A 16603-nucleotide genomic window follows, 5' to 3' on the forward strand; every position below is an offset into this window, starting at 1 on the left:
AACAATAATTCTATAAGTGTGCCGCAAATTAAAAAAGGTTAGGAAACGCTGCTCTAAACTATAGAAAAGATGTTTATGTAACAACTTGAGGTGTCTTTTAAACTGCAAGTTTGGTATTTGTTTGACACAATTTAGCATTTTATTATATGGTTTTATTACTATATGGTGTAACGAATTTTGAGTTTTTATTAGACGGAAACTTGTATATGAATGTGATTGGTTGTTCTAGTGTTAAATTGATGTAGGTCCGAATTCAGTTGGAAGTTTCTTTTATTCATATGTATGAGTGATATTTCGAGAATGTATATATACACGGAAATAGTAATATTTTCAGTTTGTGAAACAGTGGTCTACTTGGTGTATGATACGAAACTGATAGCATTATTCGTAGCATTGTAAACACTTTTATCGCATGGCAGGTGTTATTCCAGAAAATGATTCCGTACGATAGAATTGACTGGACCATGCCGAAATAAGTTGTTTTCAGTGTTTCCGTAGACATAATTTTACTAAGCTTACGTATAAGGTTGACTCTCACACTTACTTTCCTCAACAAATCATTCACATGTTCATCCCATATATTATATTCATCCTAGTTGGTAACTGGTACGAGTTCACACCTCTTATTACGGTACAATACTCGGTCAACAAGTGTGAGTAAACTCATAGATAATAACGAACTACCTTGTGTTTACTATTTTCTAAACAGGAACTACATAACCCTAGACATTCTTAATTCAAAATAAAACACTTTTCAATGTGTAAGCTTCCAGCAGTCTTTATTTATTAACCATTGTAGATAAACACTAGGAAATAAAGATAACATACGTATACCAGAGAAGTCCATAACACTGAGGTAACGTTCACATATTTAAATAGTCGATTAATTGTAGAAAAAAATAATAATAATACTAGCAAATATAAAAACATGATATACATACATACACATAATTTAACTTTGGATTTAATACAGAACTGGGTGAAATACCAAATATATATGACTTATTTAAAAAAAATAGTAACTTTACTTCAGTTCAGAGATGGTCACAAGGGATTTCGCAAGGAACGAAATCAATATCTAAATGCATATTTCAATCGGCACTACTATCCAACAACAGCTAAAGCAAGGTTCTGCTCTTCGAGTTCAAAAGGCATGCAGCGCTGTTCCATGCAGTAGTGTATATTTTGTGTGAAAAAAAAAAAAAAATACTCATAAGTCTATCCTGAATTTTTAGCCCCTTCTGATGAAGCATAAGACAGGTAACTAACGGTTCACATAAGCTTTGCTATCTTAGATAACTTGAACTAAAAATACAAATCCCTGAACAAGCAACGGTTATTTTAAAATAATAACTGTGGCGAAACTGTTACACAGTTATTATTTTAAAATAACCATTGTTTTGTTCAATGATTTCTATTTCTAGCTCAAGTGATATGACGGGGTATGCAAACAAGTTAGTACTGGATACCACATAGTTATCTGGAAGTATTGGAGAGCGCAAAATTTCAAAGTTAGACGCACTCGCCAATCCAAAAATGATGGTCGCCAGTTTTCTTTCACATACAAATTATGAGAGGTCTTTCCCTAACACCATTTGGTTTTACAAAGAAAGAGATTACATCAGGGTATAAAATTTGAAAACCAGACAATTAGATTCAGGGAAGAGCTCCCTCGTGGCTAAGCGGTTAGCGTACGCACCTTTGGCGTGGGAGACCCGGGTTCGATTCCCGGCGGGAGCTCATGTGATTCGGATTCCACGTTAATCAGTTGGTCCACGTCTCATATAGCCTCGCTGCTGAAAGGGACGATAAACTAAAATCAACTCAATAGATTCAGGGTAATCAATTTTGAACGCGCCAGGAAGCAAACCATTTCGATTGAGGGTGGAAAAGGAGGGGCGAATTACAACGTTGTCATGGCTTCACTTTCCATGTCCGTTGTGAAGACTTCACATTCCGTGTTTTCTTTCATTCAGTGACAATTATTTTCGTGTGAAACAACCTACGCAGCTCTGTAAGTTCAGGCAAAAACCATTCCAACTGAACTTGGTCACCAGCTCTAACTTTCTAGTCGCCAATGGCGACCTGGCGACCGGAAATTTTGTGCCCTGTATTGTGATGTAATAATGATGAAGTTACTGGTCTATAAACCTAACTGAAACAAATTGTGGACCAACCAATAACTGTGAGTGGAAGCGTTTGTCGTAGTGCTTCTGCTTCTTTTCTTTTTCTTTTTTTTTTTTAATTTCTGACCTTCAAAATCAATACCAACTGCTATATGAATTAAGCCACAGCGCACACTTACGCATCAAAATGGACATAATAAGATAATTTTTGCCATTTCACATTACTTAACTGACCAGGACTTCTTCCTTCTGAAAGACAGTGTTCACTAAAAGAATTAAAAAACGAAATCTTTAAGTTGTACGTCCCACGGTTATGCCAGCTAGGCTAAAGATGGTGATGATAAGAAATGAATGAAATAGCGGAAGAAAGTGGGAGGAAACGCGAGCGTGGGCTGGGATCGAACCAAGGACCCCATGCACCAGAGGTGAACGCTCTACCACTGAGCCACTGTCCCCCCACAAAAAAAAATAATAAAAAAAAATAAAGAAATGAAGGCAAACAATCCTGTAGAACTCATTGTCGTTGTCACATCAATTTTTCAGATGATCTGACTTAAGGCGCGCGCATTTGAAAGACGTTATTTTCCACAAATAATGCAAGTAAGATATTGTAAGCCAAAAGAGTAAAAGTTGTGAATAATAAATAAAACTGGAACACCTATAAAAGCCTGCATGTTATGCTAAAATTATGTATGTTAACTAAAACTGCTCCACCTTGTATATTTTCATCCTCAAGATAGCATAGTTATTTCTTCATTTATTTCAGAGAAGAGTCCTAGATTCAGCTGAGAGCTTATTTACACTGGAAAAATATTAACAATGAAAAATGAGATACAAGTTGGCCAGATACCATCCTACGATTCGTCTGATGGTGGTGAGGGTAATTCATTGGAGAATAACGAACGGAACTCTCGGACTTCTAAATTGGGAAGTCAGAATGACAACCGGCCATCTATGCTCTCTTGGTAAATATGAAATCTACTTTTTAAATTGTTTTTTCACCGGGATTTTAAGTAATATAAATAAACAAATAAATAAAAGCACCGTAAATACAGCAATGAGAGTTTTGACCTCGTCAGGAGTGTACAGCCGGCGACGAAAATTCTTTCCGTTTGGTAAAATTTATTTTGGGAATAATAGTGGAATATACACCGCTTCACCGAGTTTCAAGGCTGGAACGTACATAAAATCACATTCTTTTTAATTTACTGAAAATTGTACTCAAATTGTCCTTCCATTTTCAAGTTATTCAAGAAACTAATTTCATCAATTGAAACAACTTTTGTCGCTGATTGCACAAGCTCTTAAGTTTATGTAATTTCGAGTTTCGTATACATACCTTAATGTATAAATGTCTTGCTCAAAAGGGTTTAAAACAGCCAAAACTAACCTTGCGTACAATTCTGTCTTACACAGCTGACTTTTAAATTAATAATAAAATTATTTGAAAATATTTATAATTATTTTAAAAGATTTTAATTTGCGTTGTGAGATAGTGTGACCTTTTTATTATCAAAATTGAACTGAAGTATTGTATGGATTGGTATTTCACATTATCAAGTACGCAGAGACATAAAAAATTACGACTGGTAACAAGATTCATTAACATATGAAGCACATGTTCATTTAGTTAGTGCCATTACATTACTTGGTGTTACATACAGTCACGAATAGATACGTACTGGTGATATTTAAATATGTATTTTCCATTTAATAAAATAATTTGGAAAGTAAATTCATTTCAAATGCAGAGTGAAATAAATTGTATAATACGTCCCGTACTGCTGCTGTTAATATTTACGTTAGTATAACAAATTAACACATACACATGTGTACAAAATATATGGAAAAAGTGTTCTAACGCTATTTACCCTTTCTTTCTCTCTCTCTCTTTTGAAATGAGAATTTCCCGTGGTAGTTTAATTTCATATTTGAGCAACTGCTCCACAAAATGACGCAAAGGTCGATCAAATATACACACGTGGACAATAAGAGCTTAGTACTTTAACGTTTGTTGGCGTGGCAATAGTGGATTATTATAGGCATATATAGACCTGGAGGGGGGGGGGGGTAGTCATCCTATGCCAGTCTTCGCAAAATTCTGCGTACAGCACAGCAACGCAAAAAGCAGTCATAACTGCTATGTCAATTATCGCAAACTAAGTCATACATTTTGCGTTGTTGCAAACCGTTACGGAATGACCCTTTTGGTTCGATCTTTTTCTGTGTGTTCACAGTCAAACGCTTACAAATAACCAGTTGTTGCCCCCCCCCCCCCCAAGCTCTCTGGCCGATGTACACCATAGGTTAAAATCTAAAACACAGCTCTGTTAATAATCCACTATTCCAACACAACAAACGTCACGGTATTTGGATCCTATTCAACACTTTACATTTGTTATTTACCGACCCTCGTATATAAATTTAAACTATGCAACAATAAGTTAACATTCTTTCTGCAGGTTTCTCCAAAATAACGTATAAACACCTTTCTAGTCGACTTTAATATTAATACAACAGAATTACGGTATCTTCTAATTTGAAATTGTTACAGAAATAGTATATGAACATATGAGCTAAGAATTTTCTCGTTATTCTATAAATGACAATGTAACAATATTGCATCTTTTTATAAAAAAAAAATGTTAGTGGTGCAAACTCTTTTAATGCGTATATTAATTAAGGAATTGTGTATTGTATTGCTCTTTGTATAGCCTATCTACAAGTAAAAGTGTGATTAGAAAAAGAAATATGATTGTATATCTTATTCAAGTCGTACTTTATATATACACAATATAGACAGACATCATTACTGCAAATAAAGAGTATAACAATTTCTTTATATAGAAAGACACATAAACATGTAGATTATATTAAGTAATGAATATGCATAAAAATTGGTAACATTTTTTACACATACGACTGTTAAGAACACCAATTTATATTTACTGGGATCTCATAAACAAATTAAACAGTAACTTTACGAAATTATGTATTACATTCCTGTTAACTGTTTCTTCTACTCTAAATAAATGTATTAAGAGATAATATAAATATAAGCTAGTATTCCTACCATTATCATTTTCTAATGGGTTGTTAACAATATTTTCTGCTGGTGTTTTGAAGTCTGTTTTTTTTTTTTTTTTTTTTTTTTTTTTTTTTTTTTAATCGTATCCCCCAGAATATTTTCACGGGTTAAGCAAGATGATAGAATTATACGAGGATAAGTCAAAAATTATCTGTAATTTTGACGTAACTCTTCTTACGTTGCTCGTACTGACCTCTGTCGTTTATTTTATTGTTATGCTGTTATAGTCATGCTGTAAAAGTTTGATCCTAATTCCTCCTTTTGTCTTCCTTTTGTTGCAGATAGATCATGGCCACTTCATTTGAAATTTGCACCAAAGAGGAACAACGAGCATAGTGATACAGTTTTTGTGGTCGGAAGGTGTATCAGGGGCCGCATTCCACCAAAGACTTTCAGCACAATACGGTAACAGTGTCTTGCCGCAACGGAATGTTTACGAAAAATTCAAAAATGATCGCACAAGTGTTATTACGCACGAGGAAGAAGCCGGACTACCATCTACGGCCAGAAATGATGACAACTTTGAGCGTGCACGTGACAGGTTCTGTTAGACACTCCGTTGCGCCAAGACACTGTTCCCGTATTATGCCGAAAGTCTTTGATCGATTGCGGTCCCTAATACACCTTCCAACCACAAAAACCGGATCACTGCTCATTGTTCCTCTTTGGTGCAAACTTCTAATGGAGCCGATCATTACCTACCTGCAACAAAAGGAAGACAAGTGGAGAAATTAGGATCAAACTTTTACAGCATGACTAGAACAGCATAACAATAAAAGAAACGAGGACAGAGGTCAGTATGACAATGTAAGAAGTTATGCCAAAAATGCGGATAATTTTTGACCAACCCTCGTACATTATTTTCTTTAAAAAAATAACAGCTATGATTTACATAGCCTTTTGTTTTAACTATTACTATTAGTAACAAAGTTGGTGTTCTTAATTTCATCATATGCATCACATAAAAGTTACGACGAATGTTCAATTGTATTCTTTAGCTTCCAATTAAATGATAAAGGTTTGCACGTATTCAGATTTCTTTTTTCTCCGAGTTAATTCAAAAAATAAAGCAGTACTAGCAGATAGAAGGAAAGTTATATTGTAAAACTAATATATTAAACTGGTGCGAAAAGGCAAGAAGCAGTATATTTTCGCACGAATTATCTTTAGCATTTCAGCGATCAAATGCTTCCTTCAGTTGTTGGTTGTTGAAGTTTAGCATCTCTCTTCAACACCATGGCTATACGAGACATGGACCTTTAGTGCAAGGTAGAATTCGAACCTCCGCAATGAGTTCAAATTTGAAGGCTCTCCCACCGGGAATCAAAGCAGGGGTCCCGTGCGCGCTAGCCACTAGACTAATGGAGGGAACCAAATGTTTCCTTCAGTTTCACACTCCAATATACATAATGTATTTTTTTTTTTTATCGCGGATAAAACACTTTCCAGTTACGCTGTACTTCCAATCCCGAAAGTCAAAGCCGACATGAAATTACATTATCACATCTTTGTACTATGTCTTGAAGCTATCCTCTGACGATGGCAATCGAACTAGTCACCACCCACACAGAAATCCTGAATTGCAACTCCGCTATATGGTGTAAATTGAACAGAAGAGAAACTGATTCAGTTTATATGCGTAGGCACAATGCATATTCTTTATTATTAAAGGTATGAAAAGTTTACATGCGGGTTATAGTTTCAATTTAAGTCAATTTTATTTTGCCTATTTCACCTCTTCCTGCCTAAATAATTGCTTTAGTGCCTAATGCTGCCTATTCTATGCATTTTCTTCGAAATAAGACTATTTGGAAAGATATATAATTTATTTTTTCAAGAAAGAATCCTGCCGCTTCCGAGAAATGTGAGTGCTGTTTGTAGTGATAAGATGCCGTGAAACTTTGGACTGTAATGTGCAGTGATAAAGTGCTGTATAGAATGTATTTACCAAATATAAATGGAATACATGTCAAGCTTCGTTTTTATATATACAAAAAAATAAGATATTAACAAACAGGTATGTTTCTATATTCTTTGAACATTATCTGACTTGAATTTATTTTTTAATTGTATTGAGTATTTATCTTCATTACTTCGAGTGCCTATTTTTTAAATTTTAAATGCCTATTTTCCAGGATTATAATGCCAAAACATCCGGTCTCTAGTTATACAAAAGATATAATCATATATCAAAAGGAAGATTGTGATTCGTTGAGTTAAACTTTCACCAGAAGAATTTGACATATCTCGCTTATTTTCGGGTATTACATTGAGTGTATATATAACTCTGAAAGGAAGATTGTTTCACTGATCTTGTCACCATTATCTTCAGGATCCATGTTACCCAGAAGATGCCCTAATTCATACAGTCTAATGCCCTAATTCATTATTCGAACAATTTTAACAATACTAAATACAGACTCTGCAGAACCAGAGAAATGAAAGTCGGTTTAGAATTACATCACGACGTAATACCCGAAAACTAGACAAGATAGAATTAGGCTGATTGGTTGATCTAACTTCCCTTTTCAGCTCCAAGGATACATGAGACAGTACTCGCTGTTTCCAAACTGGGATTAGAACTACTTATTAAGCAAGTTTGTGCCCGAACCTATTATTCCTCCCTACTGGGATCACGTGCACAAAAAACATGAAATGATTAGTTGGGTGGCTGATTGGAATTAAGTACGCTACCAGCACCAAGAGTACATGAAGCAGACATACTATTCAAAGTAGAATCCGAACCATTACTCGGTTTTTCATCCGAGACAAGCATTCCCATCAGAAATCGAACATGAAAAGATTACTGCAGAATCGTAGAACAGTTTATGGTACGCGATCTGTCAATAACGTAAGAATACTTAGTTACAATCGTAGAATAGTTTATGGTAAACGATCTGCCAGTAATGACGGAATATTTAGCTAGAATTGTGGAATAGTTTATGTAAGATATCTGTCAATGATGACAGAATATTTAGCTAGTAACGATAGAAAGAAAAAAACTGAACATCACCTTAAAGTACTCTAGTTAAAATAGCTACTTCTGTCGTTAAATCTATGGCTTAGTTGGAAAAAAGAAGAATACAATTGAACACCCCTTGTATAATGGCTAAAACAACAACGAAAGATGTTCTATACGTATGTAATTTTCCTGCCATCTCTGTACAGAGACAAACCATTAACAAAAGGCAATGACACACAAAGAAATTTATATAATATTAGTTAACATTTTCATACCCTTATTTTTCTTTGTAATTTTATTCCATTTTAAAAACAGAAATGCAGTCAACTAAAACAAAACAGAAGAACTCCTAGACCTGCTAGAAGCGCCACAGTAGCTCCCATCAACAATATTATAAAAATAGAACTAATTATACAATATCTACAAAATCGAATCAATCAGGAAGTATACGTTGAGCAATATATATAAATACAACATACACTGTTATATTTGTTCAAATATACATAGAGAGAAAAATTAAAAATACACTAACTTGAAAGAAAAAATCCTCAATTACGTCCATAATAGTTGTTGTCCTATATCTTACTAAGTATAAAGAATATCACGCTATAATGTACTTATTTATTATTTAAAATCCTAGTTAAAATTTCACTAAGAAGAAAAAATGTTATAAAATCATGTAATCACTGCCGTGCCGTAGGGAAGCGAGCGGGCACCGAAGTAAAGGTGCGCAAAATTAGGGAGAAGAAAAGAAAAAAGAGAGAAAAATTACTTGGAATATTACTAATATGTACTTAAATCACCTTCCTGCTTTAGGAAGTGGTCCTATAATGTTATGTTAGGAAAATGCATGTGCACATATATATAGTAAAATGGAAGGAAAAAAAGTAATAAGAAGTGCTCAAAATCACGGAAAAGCACGGTTTACTTTTGAAAATTTTCCTACGTTTCGCGCCAATTATGGTGGCGCTTTGCGGGAGGTCTGTCGACCTCACTCATGTACGGGAGCACCGTCGTATACTCTCGCCCCGGGCGCTGATTTTCCACGGCACGGCACTGCATATAATTTTGGTTAAAATCAAGCAATATTTTTGCTGTCTCCAAAGAAAACTAATTCTTTGTTCTTTCATTCAGCAAGCTCAAAAGTTACTGGCAATATTTTCCAAAAACAAACTGATTTATTAGAAAATGAACTGCAGCACAGACCACTACTTTTTTTATAGAAAATGTGACAATATTTTTAAGTTGTTTATTTTTACGAATTATACACACAACAAATTTTAATATACTTAAAATATACATTACTACCGTTGCACTACAATCCATATAAACAATAAAAATACTAATTCTATGAGCTGAATAAATGAGATTATACACAAACAATTTTTAAAAATCACAAATTCTAATTACTTCGACCCTAATTCTAATAATGATATAAGAAATGGTGTAGTAGTATGTTTAACTTAAAAAAAATAAAAAAAATGTTACTCTTGAATTAGGTTACTGCCATGTGACCCAAAAACGCACCAAGCCGAAATACTCAGTTTTCGATCTCACCTTGTCCATGGTACCCACAAATGTGTCATAACTTCCGAAACTTGAAATGAGCCACCAATGATTGCAGTAATAGTTTTGAATTTTGCAGTTTATAGCACTTAATAACGACAAATACATACATTGAGGGGAAAAAATGTAATAGGTGAGTTAACAACTTTGCAAACACAATCTACTCTTGGCAAGCAACTTGTTAAATGTATCAGTGAAAACAATGAAGAGATTGCTTCTGTTCGCTCAATCAGAAGCTTTTGTATAAACTCCAGATCAATTCGAAATATACAACTTTGACCCTAAAAGTATTGGAAATTCAATGTTCCTTTATTAATAGCACCAAAAAAAAAAAAAAAAAAAGACAGAAAAACATTATTAAAACACGCCAATATTAATAATATCAGTGGGTGCTCAAAATGCTATATATAACAAATAAAAAAATATTTTCCTAAAAGGAAGACACGAAATGATTTTGAAAAGACATATTATTATTGTATAATAATAGATAAAGAGAAGCAGTCTGATTTTTCATTGACAATACACTGACTACCATCTTACTTCCAAATGACTATAAACTAAGTTTCGTGTACCTAAAGTCAATTGATTTGCTGCTGAGTTAAGAACGGGACCATATAAAACTAAGAAACTACTGCGAATGGCTCTATGCAGTTGAATGTACTTAATGAAGTAATAAAATCTGCGTGTAAGCATATGTGATGAAGATAAAGTCTCAAGTGTACGAGTTTGTGTTCTGCTTTTAACTTGGAAGAATGGCTGATTTCTCAATCCACGTGTGCTACAGACAAGGAATATACACAATTAATTCAGTGAAAATTTGAAATTTCACATAACCAGTGGGTACAGTAGCGCCTCTTATTTCTCGACCATGGATTTATCTTCTGATCTGACGTCTGTTGTGTGAAAATTTTGAATTAATCGTCGACTATCGTGTGGTGAAGGAGTCATGGTGTGTGCACACAACAAAATAACCAGGTAACTACTGTATGTCCAAACCTAGATACAGCAGTATAAAGAAAGAAAGAAAAACTGAAATGAAATAAATACATGGTTGCTTTTATTTAGGTTCTTAATGGCTGTAACAGCAAAAACAAATGAGCAACAGGCAGATATGCAGTAGGATTAAGTTTCTATCTGATCATTCCGTACTGACTTTACTGCTTATAGACAAGCAAAACAGATAAAAACATAGTGATAGCTGAGGTCACATACGAAAACGGTACTTGCGACTCAATCGAATATCGGTTCTTTCGCCGTGCGAACAATCACAACGGATCTCCACACTGCATACACAAACATTCTTGTCTGTGTGTATTCTTTGTTTGTGGTATGTTCTGTGCTAAAGCAATAAGGGTGGACTTCTGCATATGAGAAACATATTGATCGTTATAATACTGGTTCTCCCTTTTCAGGACAGAAGAAAACGATCACTTTAAAAGGCAGATGTCGCATGTTTCCTAGTGGTTCAGGTTTGGCAAAAGGACGAGTATAATTTGCCCTTCCCTCTGTAAGTGTGGGAGTGAAGCATCACCAGCCAATCAGGATTTTGAAAGTGGAAGAATACATTTATTTTTGTTTATGACCATTTAGAAGTAAGAGGGAACAGAGACTAGTTGGATAGTGGAAGAATACTAATAGTTTTGTTTATTGGCGTTTACAAGTAAGAGGGAACAGACACTAGTTTTTCTTTTCAAAAGCAAAACACAAACAGTTTTGTCTATTGCCGTTTAGAACTAAGGGGGAACAGAGACTAGATCTTTTGAATAGCAAAATACTAATAGTTTTGTTTATTGCCGTTTAGAAGTAAGATGGATCTGAGAATAGTACTATTTAAAAAAGCAACATTCAATTATTGTAAAATGAGTCAATTTTTTCCAACTGTTTATTGAATGAAATAAGAATAATTACTGAAATTATACTCTGTAGGGCAAGCTCTCCATTGTCACTTTAGTGCCATGTATCACACAAATAATGACAATATTCCATAAACATCTTTTGGTACAGTTTGTTATGGCAACGAAACAATACTGATAGTACTATTGCAACTTAACCTTATACTATATGAACCAATGCACAAGATTAATATCTCAGATACGAAACTAATATTTAAAATACCCAACCAATAACTTCAAAGCATATATGAAGAACTACAAATGCCCCGTCTTAAAGTTTCCTTAGACGCGAATTTTAATTTACGAAAATATTTATTAATCTACTAATAATGCTTTTTTTTCTAACCAATATAGAAGAACATCACCGTCCTTATGGTCATTACGTTAAAAAGTTTTATTGGGAAGCATGCATGCAGTCATTTTACTTACAAATGTTAAATAAACATTCCGGTCCCACGTTTTATTACCCATTACATTTAGTTAAAAAGACAACATAAATGGATTACGTAACTTAACTTACATCACGACGCTACTATGGATAATTACAATTAGTTCTCCATTTCTTCACACAAATGGAATTATATACATTTCTCTGGGTATTCTAAAAAAAAAAAAAAATAAAAAATAAAATAAAATAAAATAAAAATAAAAAATAAAAAAAATGGCACTACCACATAGAATACTTCCAAAAAATGAGTAAAACAACCTTAGTGCACACTTTTTTGCAAAGTATGTCGTTTCATAGATACAATATACGATAATATTAACTACAAAGTGATATAGCTCGAAAACCATGGAGTCTAGCAAAAACAATTTCTACTAAATATCCATGATAGTGATCTTGCGACACTTGTGGAACGAATTTTATAGAGGAACTTGTGATATCTCAAGTCAGTTTCAAGTACAGATTATGTAGCTGAATTACGTATTTTTAGTTCGTAAACGATATACTACAGATCAATGTGAAAGTATAACCTAATGTACTGCAATACAGGGTGAGCATAAATGATTCATTCGTTGTGAAAAGGCTATATTTTCAAACGTATTACACGTACACACATGAAAGATAAAGGAAAAGAACCACAAACTTACAAAGTTTGTATTGTATGGCAGCATGAGTCCATTATCTTTCCGATTGGGTGTGGCAGTGTAGCAGTACGAGGTTAGAACCTGTCGAAAATGGAGGGAAAGCAAGAAAAAAAAAAGTTTTTGTGCTTGAATATGCCAGATGTTCATCTGTTATAGCTGTGCAACGTGCTTTCAGAAGAGTATGGAAAAGAACCGCCACGTAAACAAAGCAGTTTGCAGTGTTATTGACAATTCAAGGACACTGGTTGTTTGTGTATAGAGAAAAGCACCTGGCCTCCCAGATTTCCTGATTTAACGCCTTGCGATTTCTTCCTGTGGGGGTACGTTAAGGACCTTGTTTACGTATTCCCACTACCGGAATCTTTAGACGAACTCAAAGAACGCATCAGTGCTGCAGTGCAGACAATTGACAGGACTACGCTATAAAATGCATGGAATGAGCTCAAGTATCGTCTGGATGTTTGTTGTGTCACCAAAGGAGCACATATTAAATATTTGTAGAGGGTGTATAAACTTGGTGAGTTTGTGGTTCTTTTCATGTGTGTACATGTAATACTTTTGAAAATATAGCTTTTTCAAAACGAATGAATAATTTATGTTAGCCCTGTACAATGACGAAAATTCCGATCATGGCACTTACATGTATACCACTACAGTACAATAACAGGCATTCCCATGATTCCACATCCGCTGTTATACATCTATATTAACAATGTTGTTAATGCTTTGGCTATTAACTATAATGTTTGCTGAAAATTCACTTGACTAATGAGATTCACATCAAACTCTCTCAGAATGAAAGATTCTTTCTTAATCGAATTGAAGAATTTTTCTAGAGTGTGTCTTAATGACAGTGAATTAGGCTCTTTTGGATGAATGTGAATTCTAGTGTTTACCTGAGTCCCTTTACTAAAGAAACATTTTTCTAGTAGCGTCCTGATGCAATTTGAGTCACGTAATTTCTTATAATGCATCAGAAACATTACGATAATTATACAAAAAAAAAAAAAAAAAAAATACGTATAAAATTATATGAACATTACACATTTTTCTACAGTAAATTATATAAAACACGAAGACCCAATATTGTACCTCCCTTAACACTAAGCACAATAGTATTGCAAACGTAGAGGTCATAAAATGGCAAGTATTTTTGATTATTTTATAATTAAACAGTGTTCTAAGTAGTGTTACTACCTATGTTAATAGAATAACATCTATTTTGTAAAAATTAATGACTACAAGTCACTACGACGAGACAGACTTCAACCATATTTACAACTATTTAACATTTCTTAAACACATGGTAACTGACAACACGAATATGAATTATACAGTGCATATAATTTATATATATAAACATGTATTTCCTTTACAATGTATCATCTGTATGTACTTTCTCTCTACATTTATTACTTTATAAGGCACAATAATCACACATACATATACACACCTAGAGCTCTCGACACACAATATTTTCAAATGATATACGAATTACACGCTTAGAATATACGGTAATGTACACACAAACAACCGAAAATGAAATGAAATCTTTAGTTTAACATCCCACGTCTATGTCCTTTCAGGCTAAGGGAGACTATGATTAAAGCAAGTGAATGATGATGGAAGAATTGGTGGAATGAGAAAGTGGTGGGAAATGGGAAAACGCCGAGAAAACCCACGGACACGATGCTGCCCACCAAAAACTTACTTGGGCGCGGTACCAGGTACTCAACACACCAGAGGTTAGTGCTCTACCACTGAGCCACCTGCCCCTACACAAGCAAGTGTATTGATGAAATTTTCAATGGCTGTTGGGTCTATCACTACATTCTGTGGTTATAACAACAATACACTTTTGTCGTATAAAATAGAAGGAAAAAAGTAATTAAAAGTGCTCAAAATCAAGGAGAAGTATGATTTATTTTTGAAAATTTTCATACATTTTGCGCTGGTCTGTCGACCTCACTCGTATGTACGAGGACGTCGTTGTATTCTCTCGCCCCGGGCGTTGATTTTCCACGGCACGGCACTGGTAGCAGCATTTGTTTACGTCCTGAGAACATATATATATCAAGGCATGTTTGTTAACATAGATACCCCCTTATCATAGGTGCACACACAAGCGTTCGAAAATGTTTGCTGTATCGAGAGCTCTATAATACAAACGATTACATGATTGTTAAGTGTCATTTTAAGTAAATAAACAGTCTCTGTGTAACAAGTATAATAGAACTATAAGTAATTAGAAGTGTTTTAATTATCTCTTCAAGATGATTGTTTTCATTTGAGAACTTGGTGATTGCGTTCCTCTATTCATCACTTGCATACATTCTTGAGCAAAGTGTATTATTGGTTATTAGTCTAGATCGGCTTTTTCTGAAATTACAGAGACATCTATTAAAACTATTAGCATTGGCATTTATTTGTTTATGTTCTAAACGAAAATAATTTATTTTTCTCATGAAAATACACTACTCTACTCTCATGACAATACATTTCACTAAAGTCAAGCTCTTCTTTCTACGAAAACATACTCACATAATAAAGATCCACCATTAATACAGTACTGCTTCCGGAATCCGAACGTCCCAGAACTTGTAAAACTTAGCACAGGGATATATATATATATATATATATATATATATATATATATATATATATATATATATATATCAAATTTTGTCCCGGAATTCGAACACCTAGAGCGTTGTCCCTGTATGTATGTTTCCGCAGCGTTTAGGCTACCCATACGCTCTATCATTCAGTTCGTTGTAAGAATCTGTTTGCCCAGTCTTAAATAGCCTCGGCGCTACAACAGATAAACAAAATCATACGGGAAACATGAGAGATGTTGTAACCCTCACATTTGTTATCATTTTCGGAGATACTTGACTGTTAATTATAATGGCAAGGTGAGTGATGCAACTTCACTCACGAGATAACGAAGGACTAGTACTTTCACATGTGTTCCTCAATATTATACGTAGACATCGGATTTTTATGCACTTAAAATTCATTAAATATGCATGCAAGTATACTGTTAAATGTGTTAAAATATGCACTTAAAATGCAATAAAATAGGGCAATTCCAAACATGCAGCAAAGGTGTGACAAAGTTTTTAGGTGAAATATAACTTTGAAAGTGTACTTTACCTTTCTCAGACTTCTCTTTAGAATTTATTTTTATGATAGTTACAGTTTATATACTCCTAACTTTCTAAAACACATACAAATTATGAGATTAAAGTAAACAGTGATATGAGCACACGATCCCTAGTTTTTCTTCGCATTTATATTTTAGAGTGCATTTACTTTAAGCGAAATACTACGAGCCTCACTTTTCTACACGTTTTCATGCCTTACAGTATATCACAAAATGCTTCTCTTCATTTATTGGCGTCGGTTTGACATTTGTAGCCAGAAAATGATCTCTTAGCATCAGCAGATGTTACTGGACAATATTTATAAAGGCGAGCACGTTTAGTATCTATATTTTGTGACAAGCTAAAATTTATTCTTGAAGGTAGTTTCCTATGGATTCAATTGTTTTATACTCGGAATTTCTGGCAATAACAATCCGTCAATTTCTTTCACACAGAGTGCTCGAATTTGCCAGAAACTGACTGGAGCTCGTGCCAAACTTCATCAACTAGTGCTAAACATTCACTGAGCAGCATTCCTCGCGTCTCTTCTTTCTGAATTGATGTCATCATAATATTACCACATCTTTATCATTATTATATTTCTGTTAACATCTTGGCAACTGAAAGCGGCTCTGCTGATCGGTTGCTAACATTACTGACCCTCCACAAACTACGTATTATTCCATCCTCCCATGCAAAAAGTCCGTTCTATTGCATACACATATACATACATT

At 34.1% G+C, this 16603-nt stretch overlaps 1 protein-coding gene across 4 annotated transcripts in view; it reads right to left on the minus strand.

The window, feature by feature from the left end:
- Positions 1 to 751: 751 nt before the first annotated feature.
- cnk (connector enhancer of ksr) overlaps positions 752 to 16603 on the minus strand; it is a 111876-nt gene continuing 96024 nt past the window's right edge. For all 4 annotated transcript variants that reach the window (XM_081760343.1, XM_081760347.1, XM_081760346.1 and 1 more), the window contains exon 16: positions 752 to 15102. The gene's annotated coding sequence lies outside the window, so the exon portion shown is untranslated. The remainder of the gene's footprint in view (positions 15103 to 16603) is intronic.

This window comes from Thermobia domestica, chromosome 5 (genome assembly GCF_964235325.1).
Source record: "Thermobia domestica chromosome 5, izTheDome1.hap1.1, whole genome shotgun sequence".
In the NCBI taxonomy this organism is placed as follows: domain Eukaryota; kingdom Metazoa; phylum Arthropoda; class Insecta; order Zygentoma; family Lepismatidae; genus Thermobia; species Thermobia domestica.